Source organism: Cetorhinus maximus, chromosome 19 (assembly GCF_964194155.1).
Source record: "Cetorhinus maximus chromosome 19, sCetMax3.hap1.1, whole genome shotgun sequence".
Taxonomy (NCBI): domain Eukaryota; kingdom Metazoa; phylum Chordata; class Chondrichthyes; order Lamniformes; family Cetorhinidae; genus Cetorhinus; species Cetorhinus maximus.
Window position 1 is genome coordinate 65,052,229 of NC_135897.1, and position 17,244 is coordinate 65,069,472.

Below are 17,244 nucleotides of genomic sequence, written 5' to 3' on the forward strand. Positions count from 1 at the left end.
GCGTGAATTGGCACCTTCAAGGACAGAAGGGGAGAAAATTGCGGAAATATTTCTACATGACTGTACCCTAGTGTCGTAGTCTGTTTACACCACATGTGTCTTATATGCGACTGTTGTGTTGTTAAACCATTGCAACTTACTCCATACATCTGGTACCTGCTATATTCAATTATATTCAAACACACAAATAATTCTATTGCTCAGGGAAAGGATCACAAGCAGATTTTTCCACAGTCTAATATTCGGTAAGATTTTGCTTTACTTTATTGTGATTTTAAGTATTTTAACTCAATTTTTGGATGTCAGGGAATTGTTTCAGGGAATTATCTCAAAAATAATTAAGAAATACAGCATTCTTAATTTTTCTGATGTTTCATTATCCTTATTCAGTTCCTTGCCTTATTTCATCCGACAAGAAGCCAAGTCTTTCAAAAGCAGGGTTAGACAGGAAGTGCCAGTGCAATCGCTCAGATAGAAACCTCTGCGTGTAGATGGTTGATTAATTGCAGGTCTGCCCAGACAAAGCTACACTGAGTTGGATACTGCCAGCATGCTATCTGTTGCCATGGTAATCCCCAGTGTTCCTGCTTTCAAACAAAACCCTGGAAAATTGGAAGGACTGTGCCGTATGTAAATAAGGTAAAATCATTTTTTCTTTAACTTATATGTAAGCATTGGTTGAAAGGAAAGGGATTCTATTTTTTTCATTTTTATGCACAATCCTCATACAAGTACTAGAAAGAAAGAAAAGTTCCAATATGCGCTGTATTTAAATTAAGTGCTGATTTTATAATACTCATTCATTTTATTTTGCCGAATTTAGTTCAGTTTCTCAAATCATATCAATATCTGAAGGTAGTTAACATAGTATGAAACAAAATTATTAATATTAGAGATTCTAGTCTTTTTCTACTACCATAACACCATGAAATGGCTGAAAAATTTATCAGAATTGCATTTATACCTGAATCTACTTTCAATGATAAAATGTTGTGATGCTATACAGACATCAATTCACACAATAACTGCAACCTTTCAACCATCTTCCCTTCCAGTGCTGACAACCACCTGCTGTAGCCAATTTTATTTTAAGTTCAAATATGGTATTTCTGACCTATGTCATAAGATTATTGTTTTCAAATAAAATATGCTGGTATGAATTTCTACCACTTCACAATGTATGGCTACACCAGCCAGTTCCAACATATTGAAACCAGCAACTGAATGTGACCAGGTCACAATTCTGGGGGCGATTTTAACTTTACCCCACCCTGAAGCTGACAGGTTCCAATTTTCACTTGCTCTCCTGAAGAGGCAAAGATGCCTACCCAAATCTGGCGAGGCTCTTTTTAAACATCTATATGTTGGATCCCAATTATGTCATTGGAACCTGACTGCAACATTGGTGGCCTTAGCAGGAAGTAGCAGTGAGTTTCCAGAATAACCCAGTGGCCAAAATAATTGGGAGCAGCTGAAGCTCAAAAAGCTAAGTTTTCATTATAAACTTTCTTTGTGGCACCAAGTGAGGCAGGAATGCTCCCCTGGACCCCAAAAGGTAATCATAGGCTTCCCCACCATGGTCTCGCCACCACCTCTCACCCCACAATTATGGGACCCCTCAGGGAATGACTTGGCAGCTAATCCTGCCAGTAAATGCAGCCTGTTTCCCACCTGGAAATTAAGACCCAGTGCTGCAGCGGACAGAACATTCTCTCACCAGCCTGGTTTTTATTGGAAATTCTCAAGCAATTAAAAATTCAGGCCAGTTTCAGCCTTTTGCATTGGAAAATTAAAAAAAAAATCAATATTTATCTAATTTATTTTAAACTTAGTCAAGTGAACTAATAAGCTTCACTAACATGCAGAACAAGTAAGAAACATAATGTAGCTTGGGCTTACATAAAAATAACCACAAAAGGGAATCTCACTTATATGTACCCTGTCATCTCATGAGATAAGAGTCTGACGTAAGAGAAAGATTCCATCTGTAAACTAATGCAAAACTGTAAATACGTTTTGTTATGACTTTGTTATATGTCACACTTTGAGGAGATCTTCCCCAGTGGTTCAATTTTTAAAAAAATTATTGTTCTCACATGAGAAGTTTAAGCAACTACACATGTCAGTAAAATGGACTGACAACATAAATACTTAATGGCACAGGAAAATAGCTGTTTGAACTATGAAGTGATCAGTGTGCTGTATTACTGAACTTACCATCCAGATACTTGGGGCCTAACTCTTAAATATTCTGAAATTACACTTTTTCAAATTTGCAATATAATTGATCAGTGGGAAAAAATTGCCATAGTCAAACTTATGATATGCTGTGATGATATGCTCACCAAACCTATATGAATATTTGGTTTTAAATAAAATGCACCCAAGGTGTTCACTTTCATTTTAACTAATTTACTTATTGTTCAACTGATCACATTTTACATCTGCACAAATGAATTGTGCTTGCTTTGAAAATTTCTCCAGCTCAAACAAAGTTCATTTATCCCCATGTTGGCCAATATTGTCAATGGTTCTTTCTCTTCAAATGTGTCCCTCTCTTATTTAAATCTACCATCAAATCCCCTGTTTTCAAACAGTCTACCTGTGATCCCAACATGCTTGCAAACCACTGCCCCAGCACCACCCTTCCCATCCGCTCCAACATCCTTGAGTGTGTTGTTGCCTTCCCAATCTATGCCCCCATCTTTCCATGAATTTTGAATTCCTCCAATCAGGTTTCCACCGTCCACAGTACTGAAACAGCTCTTAGCAAAGTCACAGGTGACATCCCATGTCATCCCTCTTTGTCCTCCTTGATCTTTCTGCAGCCTTTGATACAGTTGACCATACCATCCTCCTCCCATCGCCTCTGCGCCGTTGTCCAGCTGGGTGGCACTGTGCTCACTTGGATCCATTCTTATCTATCTAATCGTAGCAAGAGTATCACTTGCAATGGCTTTGCTTCTTGTTCTGCACAATTACTTCTGGTGTCCCCCAAAGATTTATCCTTTGCCCTTCCTCTTTCTCATCTACATACTGCCCCTCAGTGTCATCATCCAAAAGCACAGCATTAGTTTTCGCATATACGCTGGAGACACCTATCTCTACTCACTACTGCCTCCCTGATTCCTCCGCTGTCACTAAATTATCAGACAGCTTATCTGACATCCAGCACTGGACGAGCAGAAATTTCCTCCAGTTAAATATTGGGAAGACTGAAGCCATTGTTTTGAGTCCCCACTCCAAACTCTGTTCCGAAACTACTGACTACATCCCTCTCCCTGGCAACTATCTGAGACTTATCTCAATTGTTCTCAAACTTGGTGTTCCAGATGATTTGAGCCCCAGATGAGTTTTCAACCACACACTCATGCCATCACTAAAACCGCCTTTTTCTACCTCAGTAACATTGCACGACTTCACCCCAGCTTATCTGCTGCTGAAACCCTCACTCATACCTTTGTTACCTCTAGACCTGACTATTCCAACACAGTCCCAGCTGGTTTTCAACACATTCTACCCTCTGTAGACTTGAGGTCATCCAAAACTCTGCTGCCTGTGTCCTACCTTGCACCAAGTCCTATTCACCAATCACCCCTGTTCCTACATTGGCTTCCGGTCAAGCAACATTCTGATTTTAAAATTCTCACCCTTGTTTTCAAATCCCTTCCTAGTCTCAACCTTCCCTACTTCTAATCTCCTGCAGTCCCACGACCCTCCCACTTATCTGCACTTATGTAATTTTGGCTCCTTGAGTGTCCTCGATTTTAAATGCTCCACCATTAATGACTGCATCTTCAGTCACCTAGGGTCCTAAGCTCTGGAATACCCTCCCTACATCTCTCCCCCTGTCTACCTCACTTTCCACCTTTAAGACATTCCTTAAAACCTACCGCTTTGACCAAGCTTTTGGTCATCTCACCGAATGTCGCTTTGTACAGTTTGATGTCGTAATTTATTTTGTAATGTTCCTGTGAATCACCTTGTGATGTTTTGTTAAGGGTGCTATATAAATACAAGCTGTTGTATATCAGGGAGTAATTGCTCCAGTCTACTCTTAGAGGGTAACTGCTCTGTAATACAGGTTTTCTTGTCCATCTTATATGAGATTTTCATTTCTTCATCCCTAAGAAAGTCTCATTGCATCATATACCTTCAATATATTGCCTGTTTGCCAATCCAAGAAAAAAAGTTATTGTAGCTAAAAATCTGGAGGCCCATTTTTATACCGGCACTTATGTTTCCAATTTGTATTAATGACTGAAGAAAATATACCCTTCTGAGGGTGGGCAACATGGTCCTAAAACAAAAGCTACTTGTATTTATATAGTATCTTTAACGTGGCAAAGCATCCCAAGGCACTTCCCAGGGATGTTATAAAACAAAAGAAAAACAGCCTGTGTAATTAGATTATAGGAGGTTTAGAGGAACAATTGGGAAGGACCTTTCTCTGGGTTTTAGCTCCCTCCCTGAGTAAAAGAATCTGACACTTGCCCAGCCTCTCATCCTGTCTCCTCTGTTTCTTAATCAAGATTGGGAAATCACAATGTGAATGTAAATCTGATTCCTGTAACTTTGGCACAGCTCATTAGTAAAGCAAGTCAGTATGTAATCAGAGCAACGTAAAGGCAAGTTAATTAATAAAGGATAATTACTTGCCAATTACATATTTCTAATATCCCACAAATATCTCTTGCAGTAAATGCAGTTCTACATTGAGGTAACCAGGAAATAGTATCTATACTGAAAAATGAAGTATTTTACAACATCAGGTGGATATAAAAGTAGGGTAAAGCCTTGGACTCAGCTGAGCTGTCCGCAGCTGTCTGTCAGCCTAGTTATATAGGCCATTGGTGAAGAACTTCTTACCATCTTAGAACACAGAATGTGATCCTCCCTGCATGCTGGTTGACCTTTTTTTTTATTCATTCACGGGATGTGGGCTTCGCTGGTTGACCAGCATTTATTGCCCATTCCTAGTTGCCCATGAGAAGGTGGTGATGAGCTGCCTTCTTGAACCGCTGCAATCCATGTGGTGTAGGTACACCCACAGTGCTGTTAGGAAGGGACTTCCAGGATTTTGACCCAGCTTCAGTGAAGGAACGGTGATATATTTCCAAGTCAGGATGGTGAGTGACTTGGAGGGGACCTTCCAGGTGGTGGTGTTCCCATCTATCTGCTGCCTTTGTCCTCCTAGATGGTAGTGGTCGTGAGTTTGGAAGGTGCTTTTGAAGGAGCCTTGGTGAATTCCTGGAGTGCATCCTGTAGATGGTACACACTGCTGCTACTATGCGTTGGTGGTGGAGGGAGTGAATGTTTGTGGATGTGGTGCCAATCAAGTGGGCTGCTTTGTCCTGGACATTGTCAAGATTCTTTTGTGGAAGCTGCACTCATCCAGGCAAGTGGGGAGTATTCCATCACACTCCTGACTTGTGCCTTGTAGTTGGTGGACAGGCTTGGGGAGTCAGGAGGTGAGTTACTTGTCACACGATTCCTAGTGTCTAACCTGCTCTTGTAGCCACAGTATTTATATGGCTAGTCTTGTTCAGTTTCTGGTCAATGGTAACCTCCAGGATGTTGATAATGGGGGATTCAGTGATGGTAATGCCATTGAACATCAAGGGGCGATGGTTGGATTCTCTCTTGCTGGAGATAGTCATTGCCTGACACTTGTGTGGCGCGAATGTTACTTGCCACTTGTCAGCCCAAGCCTGGATATTGTCCAGGTCCTGCTGCATTTGGACATGGACTGCTTCAGTATCTGAGGAGTCGCGAATGGTGCTGAACATTGTGCAATTATCAGCAAACATCCCCACTTCTGACCTTAAGTTGGAAGGAAGGTCACTGATGAAGCAGCTGAAGACAGCCATCACAAAATGTGTTGAATTCATCTTTTGAGTTACAGTGGTTTGTAATTAGTTGCTTGCCAATTATTTCACATTCCAGTTGGTGACTGTCTGCATTCCATTTGCCAATAGCTTCAACGAGTGATTCATCATGGCCAAAGAAGCCAAAAATTGCAAGACAGATGCAATGGCAAAGGGAAAATCACACAAGTGTGAAAACATTTACATCTACACCCTTTGATCTCATTGGCCACGTATTGGGAATTACCTCGGTGGAAACTGGATCACTTTACCAGTCACTCACTTTTACAACATTTATGAACTGTTTTACTTTAAATGGAACCATAGATTGGTTACAGCACAGAAAGAGGCCATTCAGCCCATTGACCTGTGCTGACTCTCTGCAAGAGCAATTTAGCTAGTCCCACTCCTTTGCCCTTTTCCCATAACTCCACAAATCTTTCTTTGAAAGCCATGATTGAATCTGCTTCCACCACCCTTTCAAGCAATGCATTCCAAATTGTAACCACTTGCTGCATTAAAAAGTTTTGCCTTGTGTCATCTTTGATTCTTTGGTCAATCGCTTTAAATCTGTGCCCCCTTCTTGACCTTTCCGCCAATGGAAACAATTTCTCTCTATCTACTTTGTCTCGGCCTCTCAAGATTTTTAACAACTCCATCAAATCTCCTCTCAAACTTCTCTTTTCTAAAGAGAACAACCTCACCCTCCACAAAACTGAAGTCACCCTGGAACCATTCTCGTAAATCTTTTTTGCATCCTTTCTAAAGCCTTCGCATCCTTCATAAACTGCATTGCCCAGATTTGAACATGATTTTCCGATTGAGATCGAACCAGTGTTTTAAAAATGTTCATCATAACTTACTTACTTTTATACTCTACACCTCTATTTATAAAGCCCAGTATCCTGTCTGCCTTTTTAACTGCTTTCTTGACCTAACCTACCACCTTCAACAATTTGTGCAAATAGACCTCTGTTCCAATCATGCTGCAATGGGGAAAATCACGTTCTGTCAGTTAAGAGGTGAAAGTCATGGAATTTTCAGGGTATTACACCATCACCTATCATCTGTACTTTGTTCACTGTATATAGTACAAATTCAATGGAAGTTCACAAAGTACCAGTATGAGTGCATCCTGTAGATAGTACCAGATATAGTGTCACTGCACATGGTAGGCACAGCATGTTTAATATGACTACAAACCGTGTATAAAGCATGCCCTGTGACTGCACATCATGAATATAGTGTGCTCAGTAGTTACAAAATATGTGTTCAAAATAGGCATTCAGTATATCGGGAGACATTGCATGTGGCTGCACACTTTGCACTCGGTATGTTCAGTGAGACTACAAACTTAGGAAGAAGCAAATTTGATATGATTACATATTCAGATACACTTGCTCAATGTGACTACACACTGAGTATACAGTGGGTTCAGTGTGACTACACAAGTGTGGACAGAGCAGATTCAACGTTAATATGCACCAGATATAAGTTCAGTGAAAGTGTGAACTCCGGTGAAACCGATTCAATGACAGTGCACAAAGCAGACAAAACAGGCTCAGTGTCACCACAAACTATGGATGCAAAAGGTTCAGTGTGACTGCAGGGTGTAGTTAACAGAAGGTTCAATGTGACTGAACTTGTTCCATCCCCAATGCACAATGTGAATGCACATTGTAAATAGAGCAGGCTTACCAACACCAGGCATTTTGGCTAGAGCATGTTCAATGACCACATTAAAATAATAATTTATTTTGAAGATGTGCTGCACAGAAACAAATCCCGTCACAAGAAAATTGGTCCTCAACAGGGTAAAAATCCAGACAGCATTTGGATTTTTATTTTATTTTCTAAGTATTGTAAAATTCAGTTAGGAAAGGAATTGAAATGGCAGTGCCTTTGCAGATGTAGCTGGGCTCCAGTGTCATAAGAGATGAAGATTAAACATTTCCAGCCAAAATACACAACATTGCTGAGCCAATGGCTTGGATTTTGTGCTGGCAATGACAGTAGAACTGTCAGCATTTGCCATTATTAGTCCACTAAAACTAGCAGCTTAGGAGTCCCGACATGTGCAGAATAGCATGGCAATCCAGAAGCTGCTGTCAGTGATTCAACACTTCTCCAGAGGGTACCCAACAGCCCAGCATTCCTCCCCCTCAAGATTGCAATAATGGAAATCAATTGAATTGGTAAGAACTTCCACTCTTTCACCGTAAAAACCCTTGAAAAAAAGTTATAGCTTGTTAAATGCAGTGTAACTGGGTTTTTAACAGCAAACTAACTTCATAATTACTGCTACACGTCTGCACCGGCCCTAAAAAGCTAATTTTATATTTATGGAATGTCAAGTTTTACCATCATGTTGAAAATTTCACATTTTCTAAAAAAACATGAAGTTTGTTGTGTTCTTATTTCAGCTTTTATCTTAATCCAATCATAATCATTTATTCTGCTATCTGAAAATTCAAAGTAAAAATGAAGGATTTTAAGTTCTTTTAACTTCCTGGTTTGCTGTGTGTGAATATTTCAATGTGATTAGCTGTTTCCCTGCTTGCTGACATCACTGCTGCTGTAGACCAAGACATCCCGTTGGCGTCAGATTTAATTTGCCAGCGGAAAAGGGGAAGCCCGTGCCAGAGAGACCACTCGCTCTTTGTGGGCAGCTTTCTTCTACATCAGTGATGAGCAACCCAGCTTCACTGCTGACAGCAAAATCCAATGTCTCTCCTTTTCACCCATGTTAATTCTTTTGTTCAAGTGTTGAAACAGCTGCATACCATTAGGTAAACATTTAAAACATGGACAGGTGGTAAATTTTCACACTGCAGGAACACCTATTGCAAATTAGGGTGCACACCTTCCCTACCCACGCACCCAACATACCCCACCCCCTACCTCGCCTTACACAAATATGAATTACTGTTGGCAGTAATGTATACCGTTTTGCCATCTGGATGAAGTCTATACTTACCTTATTTTTTATTTAAAATAGCATTAATTCCCTTTAAAGCACTTCCCTTTAAATCAAAATATTGGTTTGTTTACATTGCACAGTTTCATCCTGATTTGGAAAATGAAGAAGCAGAGACTGAAGTCAGATTATTTTCTCTTCATTTGGAGACCAGTTTGACAATCATTGCATTTGCACAAATGTTCCCGCATACAGTTGTATTTATGATGTTGATTGTTGTAATTTAGCACGCTGACTTCTCTGCATTACCAGTATTCCAGTGTCTAAAAACATCCAAGGGTTGATGTTGTGTATTGCACTGACAAAGACTAACACAGGCTCAGCTGCTTGCGGCCATTATTAAACTAACTTTATTTACACCTCCCCAGCAGAGAGGGCACTATAACAAAATGCTCAGATCTTGCAATATACAACACTCCCTCCTCACTGAAAAAACAACTTATCCATTAAAATGTTACATATACACAAGCTCCCAGGATACAATATGACAAAACCAACATCAATACTGAAAATTTAACCAGTTGGGTCGCATCAATGCTTTTGCTGTAATTACAACCAATACATGTATGACCGATACTACCGGAGTAATTTACACATAAGTTTTTTAAAAATTTTTTTCCTTAACACTATCTTCATTTGACAAGAACTAATGAAGAGAACAGTTTTCTTCTTCCTTCCTACATACTTTCAGTTCACCTATCTGGCTTCTTTCTCTTTCTGCCTGAGTATCTTCTTCCATTTCCATTAGCTTGACTCTGCTCCCTAAACATCTCTGATTGTGTCAACCTTTAACTCTGAATGTGACTTAATGGTTGGGATTGTGACATTGATTGATTAGCCTTAATCAAAGACCCTGGCTCACTTTACTCTCTCAGTGGGTTCTGTGATACCGGAAAACTTTCAGTTTTCTTGTGACTTTTCACTTTCTTATAAGGAAAAATAAGTTGAAACTGGCTGAAGATTGCAACTGTATCTAACCAGCCTGCACTGGGAATTACCGGTATTCACTGGGGCAATTGGAACAACTGGGAAATCCAACCAGAAATCAGCTGCCAACAGATTTTGTCAGCTGACTTGGGCTGTGGCCAGTTGCAATTTACTCGGAACACTTGACTTGTGAACTGGGAACTGCCTGGCTGAAGCCTGCAGACACTGTTCCCCATTCTTGTATGTCAGTTATCAGGCTGTATGGTCCCCATTTCTGTGTATCACATCAGACTGTACACAGACTGTTCCCAATTCCCGTGTGTCAGCTATCAGTTTGGACAGAGTTTGTATATCCTTGTCCATGTGCTGGTTTTCGAATTTTGCCAGGTATAGTTGCATGCTATATTAGAACGTACACAGACGCTCTCCCTTTTCTGATTTTAACTTGGAACTGCAGGACGAATATGGGCTATAAGAGGTTTCTCATGCTTTTCCTATGTCAGATTTCCTTTTTCAAGCAAATGATCTACATGACACTGACAGAGTCTCTCCAATCTTCACTAGGTATGTGAATGCACCTAGTCCCTTTACAACAACTCCAATCATATCGTTCTCCATATAACCTTGATGGTTTTTCACCATGACCTTCAGATGAGCATTAACTTTCTAAGTTTAATGCCTCGTGTATCATGACTTTGTCTTGCTTTTCTCCACCTTTGTGACTGACATCAGGCTTAAGCAAACTAACCTTGTCCTAGGAGCGTGTTTAAACACTAACTCATCAAGTGAGCAATCTGTTGTAGGCTGTGAGATTATTCTGTAAGAGAACAGAAAATTGTCTACCCTGTGACAAAGAGAAACATGGAAATGACTGCCTAGCTTATCAACTAGCAAATACTTCTGCAAAGACCTCTTCACAATCTGTATACTGCTTTCTGTAGCACCATTCGATGCTGAGTGATATGGTGGTATTAGAGTGTGTTTGACTCCACTCTTATGCAGAAATATTTCAAACTCTTTTACTTAAACTGTGGACCATTATCTTACACCAACACATCTGGCAACTTATAAATTGCAAACAAACATCTCAAAACCTCAGTGCTTTTGGCACTTGTGGTATTGGGCATAGTATCAATATTTATCCATTTGCTACATTTATCGAGCAAAACAGGTTGCTCTTTCCCTTTCACTCCAAAGAAATTGACATGTACTCATTCCCACAGTTTTTTTTGATCATGAAATTAAAGGAATTTTGCTTGGATCAATTCTCATTCTGAGACACACTTTGCAACTTTTCACAAACTCTTCAATATCTTTATTTACCTTTGGATACCAAATATAACTTCTTTCTACTGCTTTCATATAGATTATCCCTGTGTGCTCTGGATGAAGTTCCTCTATCTGTCTCCAAACCTTGGCGGAATAATGACTCTTAAAGTCCATAGGAGACAGCCTTGATCTACACTCAATTCATTTCTGTATGTGAAACACTCCTGCAATTTCTCGTCATCACACTTTTTAGGCCAGTCATTCATGACATAATTGAAAACCTTACTGAGCAACACATCCTCGCGAGTTTCTTCACTAATTTCTCTGGCAAGTCACTTGTGTATGTAAAGTAATTCACAGGTAAATCAGTGGCTAGAAATTAATCAGTCTTCATGAGAAATCACAAAAGAACTTTCAAATTTGCATTGTTACGATCAGGTGAGGAGGGGTAGACTAACTCCCCTCTTTTTCCACTCAACGTTTGACCACAACTGGATTTTAAAAAAGATATGCTTGCCAATTCAGAGATTGTTTAATTGCTTACATGCTGTGACTGTGAAAGACACACATAGATAGGTTTCCTTGTAAAGTTTTAGAAATATAAGAGAATAGTATCTATTGTATTTAACACATGATCGAAATAAAAAGAATAAAAACACTCAAATTCTCACACAAACATGCATTCAAGGGTTCACATGCACACCCACACAAGTAAGTTACAAAGTGGAAGGATAGATTATGCATTTTTTAGAGTCCAATAAAAGTTATACAGATCTTGTAGAGTGATGACTTGAATGGTTTCAGGTTGGGTTCAATGGTCTCTCAGGATCCGGCTCCAAGACAGTTCAAAGATGTTGATAGATGATTTATATCTGTTCTCCTGGGGGCAGCAGCAGCTGGGTTGATTCTTAAAACACTGCCTGCGGCAAGTATATGGTCAGACAATAGGCAGAGTTCGTGTTTGCAGGATGAATGGAGAGAGAGAAAGAGACAGTGCTCCACTCAAGGATCTCCTTCTTCTGTGTCTCTTTTGCTTCTGTTCTGTGGTATGGAGAAAAGCAGTTTCTTGGACTCAAATAAGAGAGTCAGTTGACTCATCACATAATCCCTTCTCACCAACTGACCAGTTATGTAAACATGGTCATAGCAAGTTGATTCCAGGTCCATGGTTACGGCATGATTAGATTATGGCTGGATGAGTTCCTTTCTCAACCAGAGCCCATTGTCCAAAGTGATTACACCTAATGGCTTGTTCCCCACTCAGGTGAATATCCAGCTGCCATCTGGATGTTTGGTGAATGGGTTAGGAGATGTGTTCATTCACATTCCTCTAAGGTGATTACCTTTGATGGGTTCTTCTAGACAAGCTGATTCCATTTTAATGGCTTTGGAATGTGTAAGGTGCAGTCATGCAAATGTTCAGACATCTTAGAAGCTGTTGTTTTAAGTCTCTGGAATGCTGCCTCAGCCTTTTAAAACTCAACCGGTGGTTTCAGCCCAATAATTAAATAGTCATTTTAAATATAAAACCTGCCCACCAGGTGAAATAAAATGCTACAAGCATTTGATTATAATGTTGAAAAAAAATATACACATTCATACTCAAACACTCACTCACATCAATCTTGCAACTGCTGCAAGTTGGCATGTCTGCAACAGCTATTCCCTGTTCGAGTTTCAGTTTCTCATCGTCCTCTTTGGATGAGACACAATTATAATTAAATCCCTTTTGGGCTTCAGGTCAAGCCCAAGGAAGGCATTTGTTTTGAAAACCAAATGCCATCTGTCCCATTTTCCTTTCTATGCATCATCCAGCAGGCTTGAATTTTCACTGACACCTATTCATAGTGCTTTAGGAATTTTAATACCAGCAGGCATACAATATTTAGTGGGGTTTGGGCTAGGTGGAAATTCAACTTCAATACTTGAGTTTTTGAGGAGGTCAACTTTCATAGGCTGCTGTAGAAACATCTTTTCTGTCCCAACCATTATACTATGCAAACTTGGGCCTTAAGAATCAGCCCCCATATCTGCCACTAGAATGGCACTTTTGAAACATTTGAACCAAATATGATTGTAAGGGCTTGGTGGTCAGATAACAAAGTGAACTTCCCACAGTACAAGCATTCGTGGAACTTAGTAACTTCGGGTAGAATTTTGCCCTAGGTTGGCGGGCGGGCCCCACCAGCTTGGCGGCGGGCGGGCAGCCAAATTCCGCCGCTGAAGCGGGCCCCGCCGCCATTTTAAGTGGGCAGGCCAATTAAGGCCTGCACAGCGGCCTGCCTGACGGGAAGCGCTATGCGCTTCCTGTGCCGGGGGGGGGAGGGATTCCCCATCTGTCAAAGTGTGCTCTTTCGCACATGCGTGCGAGAGCGCACTGCTCCCTGAGACTAAGTGCTGTCTCAGGGAGATCAGTGAAAGTTTTACAAACTTAAAAAATAGAAAAATAAAAAAATTATTAACATGTTCCCCTCATGTGACAATGTGACACGAGATGGGACATGTTAATAAATATCACATAAAATTTATTAAACATTTTTAAAGCAGACATGAAACCTTATCCCGCCAGTGGATGAGGTTTTATGTTTTTTCTATTGCCCGCTGGGGCTCCTGGCCTGCCCGCCAGCCTTAAGGTTGGACGGGCAGGGCCTTTAACTACCTTAATTGGCCATTGACAGGTCGGCGGGCGCACAGCTGATTTCGTTGTGCCCCCGCCTTCCTCAATATTTAAATGGACCGGGATGACGTTGGGGGTTCCTCCCAGCGTCATCCCGCGTCATTTTCCCGTTGGCAAGCAGGCCCCGCCCCCAAATCACCAACGGGAAAATTCAGGCCATCATATTTGATCACTAATGCCTCTTTCTCAACTTGTGAGTAATTTTTCTCTGACTTCGTTAAAATCTTCGAAGCATATGCTACAGGTTCTCCACACTTTCTTCCATTATGCAAGGTAACACCATACCTAATCCCTGTGGTGAGGCATCCCATGCTTAGGCTAATTTTTCCTTGGGATCATCGTCAGTCAAAACAGCATCACTAGTCAGTAGTTTCTTCACTTCTTCAGATGCTTTCTGATGCTCCAGAGATCACTCCCAATCTATTCCTTCATTGAGCAGTTGATAAAGTGGAGCAAATGTATAAGCTACATCAGGGAGGAACTTAGAATAATACACAACAATATCTATGAATGTTCTAAGTTCTTCTTTGTTTTCTGGTCTCTGCTTTCAGAATCTCTTCAACCTTATCCCGCATTGGGTGGATACTTTCACCATCAATATGGTGATCCAGGTATGTTACACTTGACACAATGAAGCAATGTTTGTGCGTTTTAGCTTTGATGCCATGCTCTTGAAGTCGATCTAGGACTTATTCAATCTCACTACATGCTTTTTTCTGCCTTAAAGCTAATTAGAATGTCATCTAAGAAGCAGCACACTCCTTTCATCCCACTTAGTATCTGATCCATGATTGTCTGGAACACTGAGGGAGCAATAGAAAGCCCAAATGTAACATTTCATACAACTCTTTATGTGCATGAATGGTAAGCAGTTCCTTGCTCTTGTCAGTTAATTCTAATTACGAATGTTTAACAAATATATCTTACTCAACGCCTTCCCATTTATTAAATTAGAAAACAAATCTTCACTGGTAGGCAGTGGGTAAATATCATTTACAACCATTTACTGTTTTCTCCACAAATCCAAATGGACCCATCTGTTTTTTGAACTACCACAATGGGTGCAGCCCATTCACTGCTCTTCGCCTTCTTAATTGCCCCTGTTCTTTCTAATCTAATCGCTCTTTACTTATTGCTTCTAACTGTACATATGGCACTGGCCTAGTGTTATGATCCTAGCTGATGTTAATACAGGACAAGTCAGATCCCAGTGTGAAACCTGGCTTGATAGATTCTAACTTTTTTTTAAGAAACCGTGAAGGAAAGTTACTGAACAAATTGACAGGAGTCACTGATGAACTTTTAACACAAAGAATTAAATATGTATTCAAACAAGAAAAATGAACGATATTACACCAGACAAAAAGGTTGGAAAGATCTCAATACAAACACAAGAAGACAATTCAATTTCCCAATATTCCTTTACCCAGCAATATCTTTACAGACACACAAACCAGTGAAGAGTTACCACTAGCTTGACACAAAGGCTCCTTGTTTGGGACCAACCCACATGCAAATGGTTTTTTTCCAATGAATTGTTGAGAATTCACTTGATGCTTCTCATCCAACTTGTATCTCTCCCTGAGGCACCCAAATAACCGCACTTTAAACTCACTGTTGCTTCAACTGGAGAGCAAACACATGAGTTCCCTAAACTCAGTCTCCCAGTAACCCTGTAGTATTATCTCAGAGAGCTGAAAAAGCCCTGTCTTCACTCTCTGACACTCATTGAACTCTTCCCTGTCATTTTCTGTGTCTGTGTCACTTGACCACTGTTGTTTGGCAACTATCCAGTTTTTTCTACTATGTGTTTTTTTTCCCAAAATCAGTAAACATCTAACCCATATTTAACCATCTCTTTAACTTAAGGGGTTGTATATACATATAAACAAAACCAAAAGTCTGACCTTACAGCCACAGGTCCACCCAGACTTCTAGACACCAAGGCTCATACCAAACCTACATGAAACTGAAATGCTTTTTGCCTTATTAACACATATATATATTCAACTTAAAAATTATACATTGTTCCTAACACTAGCCATGCAAAAAATTGGCAGTACATTGTCCTTTAATTGACTTTAGCCTTATAATGTCTAATTTCATAATTTGGTCCTCCTTGCCCAAAGACCACTTTGTTCTCTTTTAAAACTTTCTCAATGTCAGATATAATCTTACTGACCCCCTACTGCAAATAACTAGGCCCAGTTTAATTGTTTCTTCTGAAACCAATTTCTTCCCACCAGGGAGACTTTGTTTCCTCCTACTACTACCAATGGCAAGTAATAGGATGTATCATCGTATTCCACTCTAACATGAACTTCAACTAACACCAGAATACTGTTATTGAAATAATAAGTCAATTTAACACCAGTCTTGCATAATGGAAAGTGACTTGGGGACTTCTTGTACTTTCCTTCAGAAATAACAGATGTGGCTACAGCTGTATCATCGATGGAAGTAAGTTGGGAATCCCCGACATTCCTGACAACTGTGGATGCTGAAATTGTATCTTCAGCCCTGCTACTCTCATCTTCCGTACGCTGTTTTTCTTGCTCTCTGACTGAGTACAAATCTTGATCTTCCTGCTCGATAATGTCAACTTCTGTTTCCATATATATCATATGTGCATTTGAGGACTTCCAGACTCCTGAACTAGCTTTAGATCTACAATGGCCTCAATGTGATACATGGGTGCAACCTGGAGCTTTACTACAACGTAGAACATTACTGTTTCCCTACTCCTGCTTGTTATCTGGATATGACTGACATTCCCACAGGCATAGCACTTTGACTGAAAATGGGGACACTTAAATGGCTGGTGGCTACCATGGCAACAGTAGCGTCTAAATTTCTGATTCTGACACTATGAACTTGGCTGCCATGGCCTGGGTCTTGCCGAAATCCAGCGGACCTCCCCTGCTGGTTTAGGAATAGAACTCGCTTGCAATTTGCAACTCTCACTATCTGCCATTTCCTTGGCTGTGGCCTCATTGCAGGCCTCCTTCCATGTCAGCTTAAAAGCTTGGCTTGGATTTTATCATTCTGTGTCTCTAAGGTTGTTTCTAAGTTCACGCCAAACCCACAGCAACGACAGAGTTTCTTTAACTCGAGAATATAATCTGCAACAGTCTCACTTGGCAACTGCTTCCTTTCACAGAATGAAACTCTTAGAGCAATTTCATTTTTAGTCGTGCTATAATACGAGTCCAGAATCTCATCAATTTCAGATTAGTCCATAATACTGGGGTCTTGAGGACAATGTTGGTTAGACACTACCTCAAAAACATCTGGCCCAATCATGGTGAAGTAAACATTTTTTATCCTCATCTCCTATTTTATTCACTTTTAGCCAAATGTGTAACATTCATTCCTAATTACACCAGGCCTCTTTGTTAGGGTCGAACTCCTCCAATGCCCCTAGATATGCCTCCAGTACCATTTTTTCAATGACATACTGTACTGACTCACTGTATACCTGAATATGATGTGCACCTGCAGCAATCTTTCAAATATTTCATACTTCC

The 17,244-nt window shown here is 40.3% G+C and overlaps 1 long non-coding RNA gene across 1 annotated transcript; it reads left to right on the plus strand.

Moving 5' to 3' along the window:
• The first annotated feature begins 566 nt into the window (after window positions 1-566).
• On the plus strand, window positions 567-16,717 carry LOC144694211 (uncharacterized). The gene is made up of 3 exons (XR_013579681.1): window positions 567-639; window positions 14,269-14,328; window positions 16,140-16,717. It is a non-coding gene; the product is annotated as an uncharacterized LOC144694211 (long non-coding RNA).
• The last annotated feature ends 527 nt before the right edge of the window (window positions 16,718-17,244 follow it).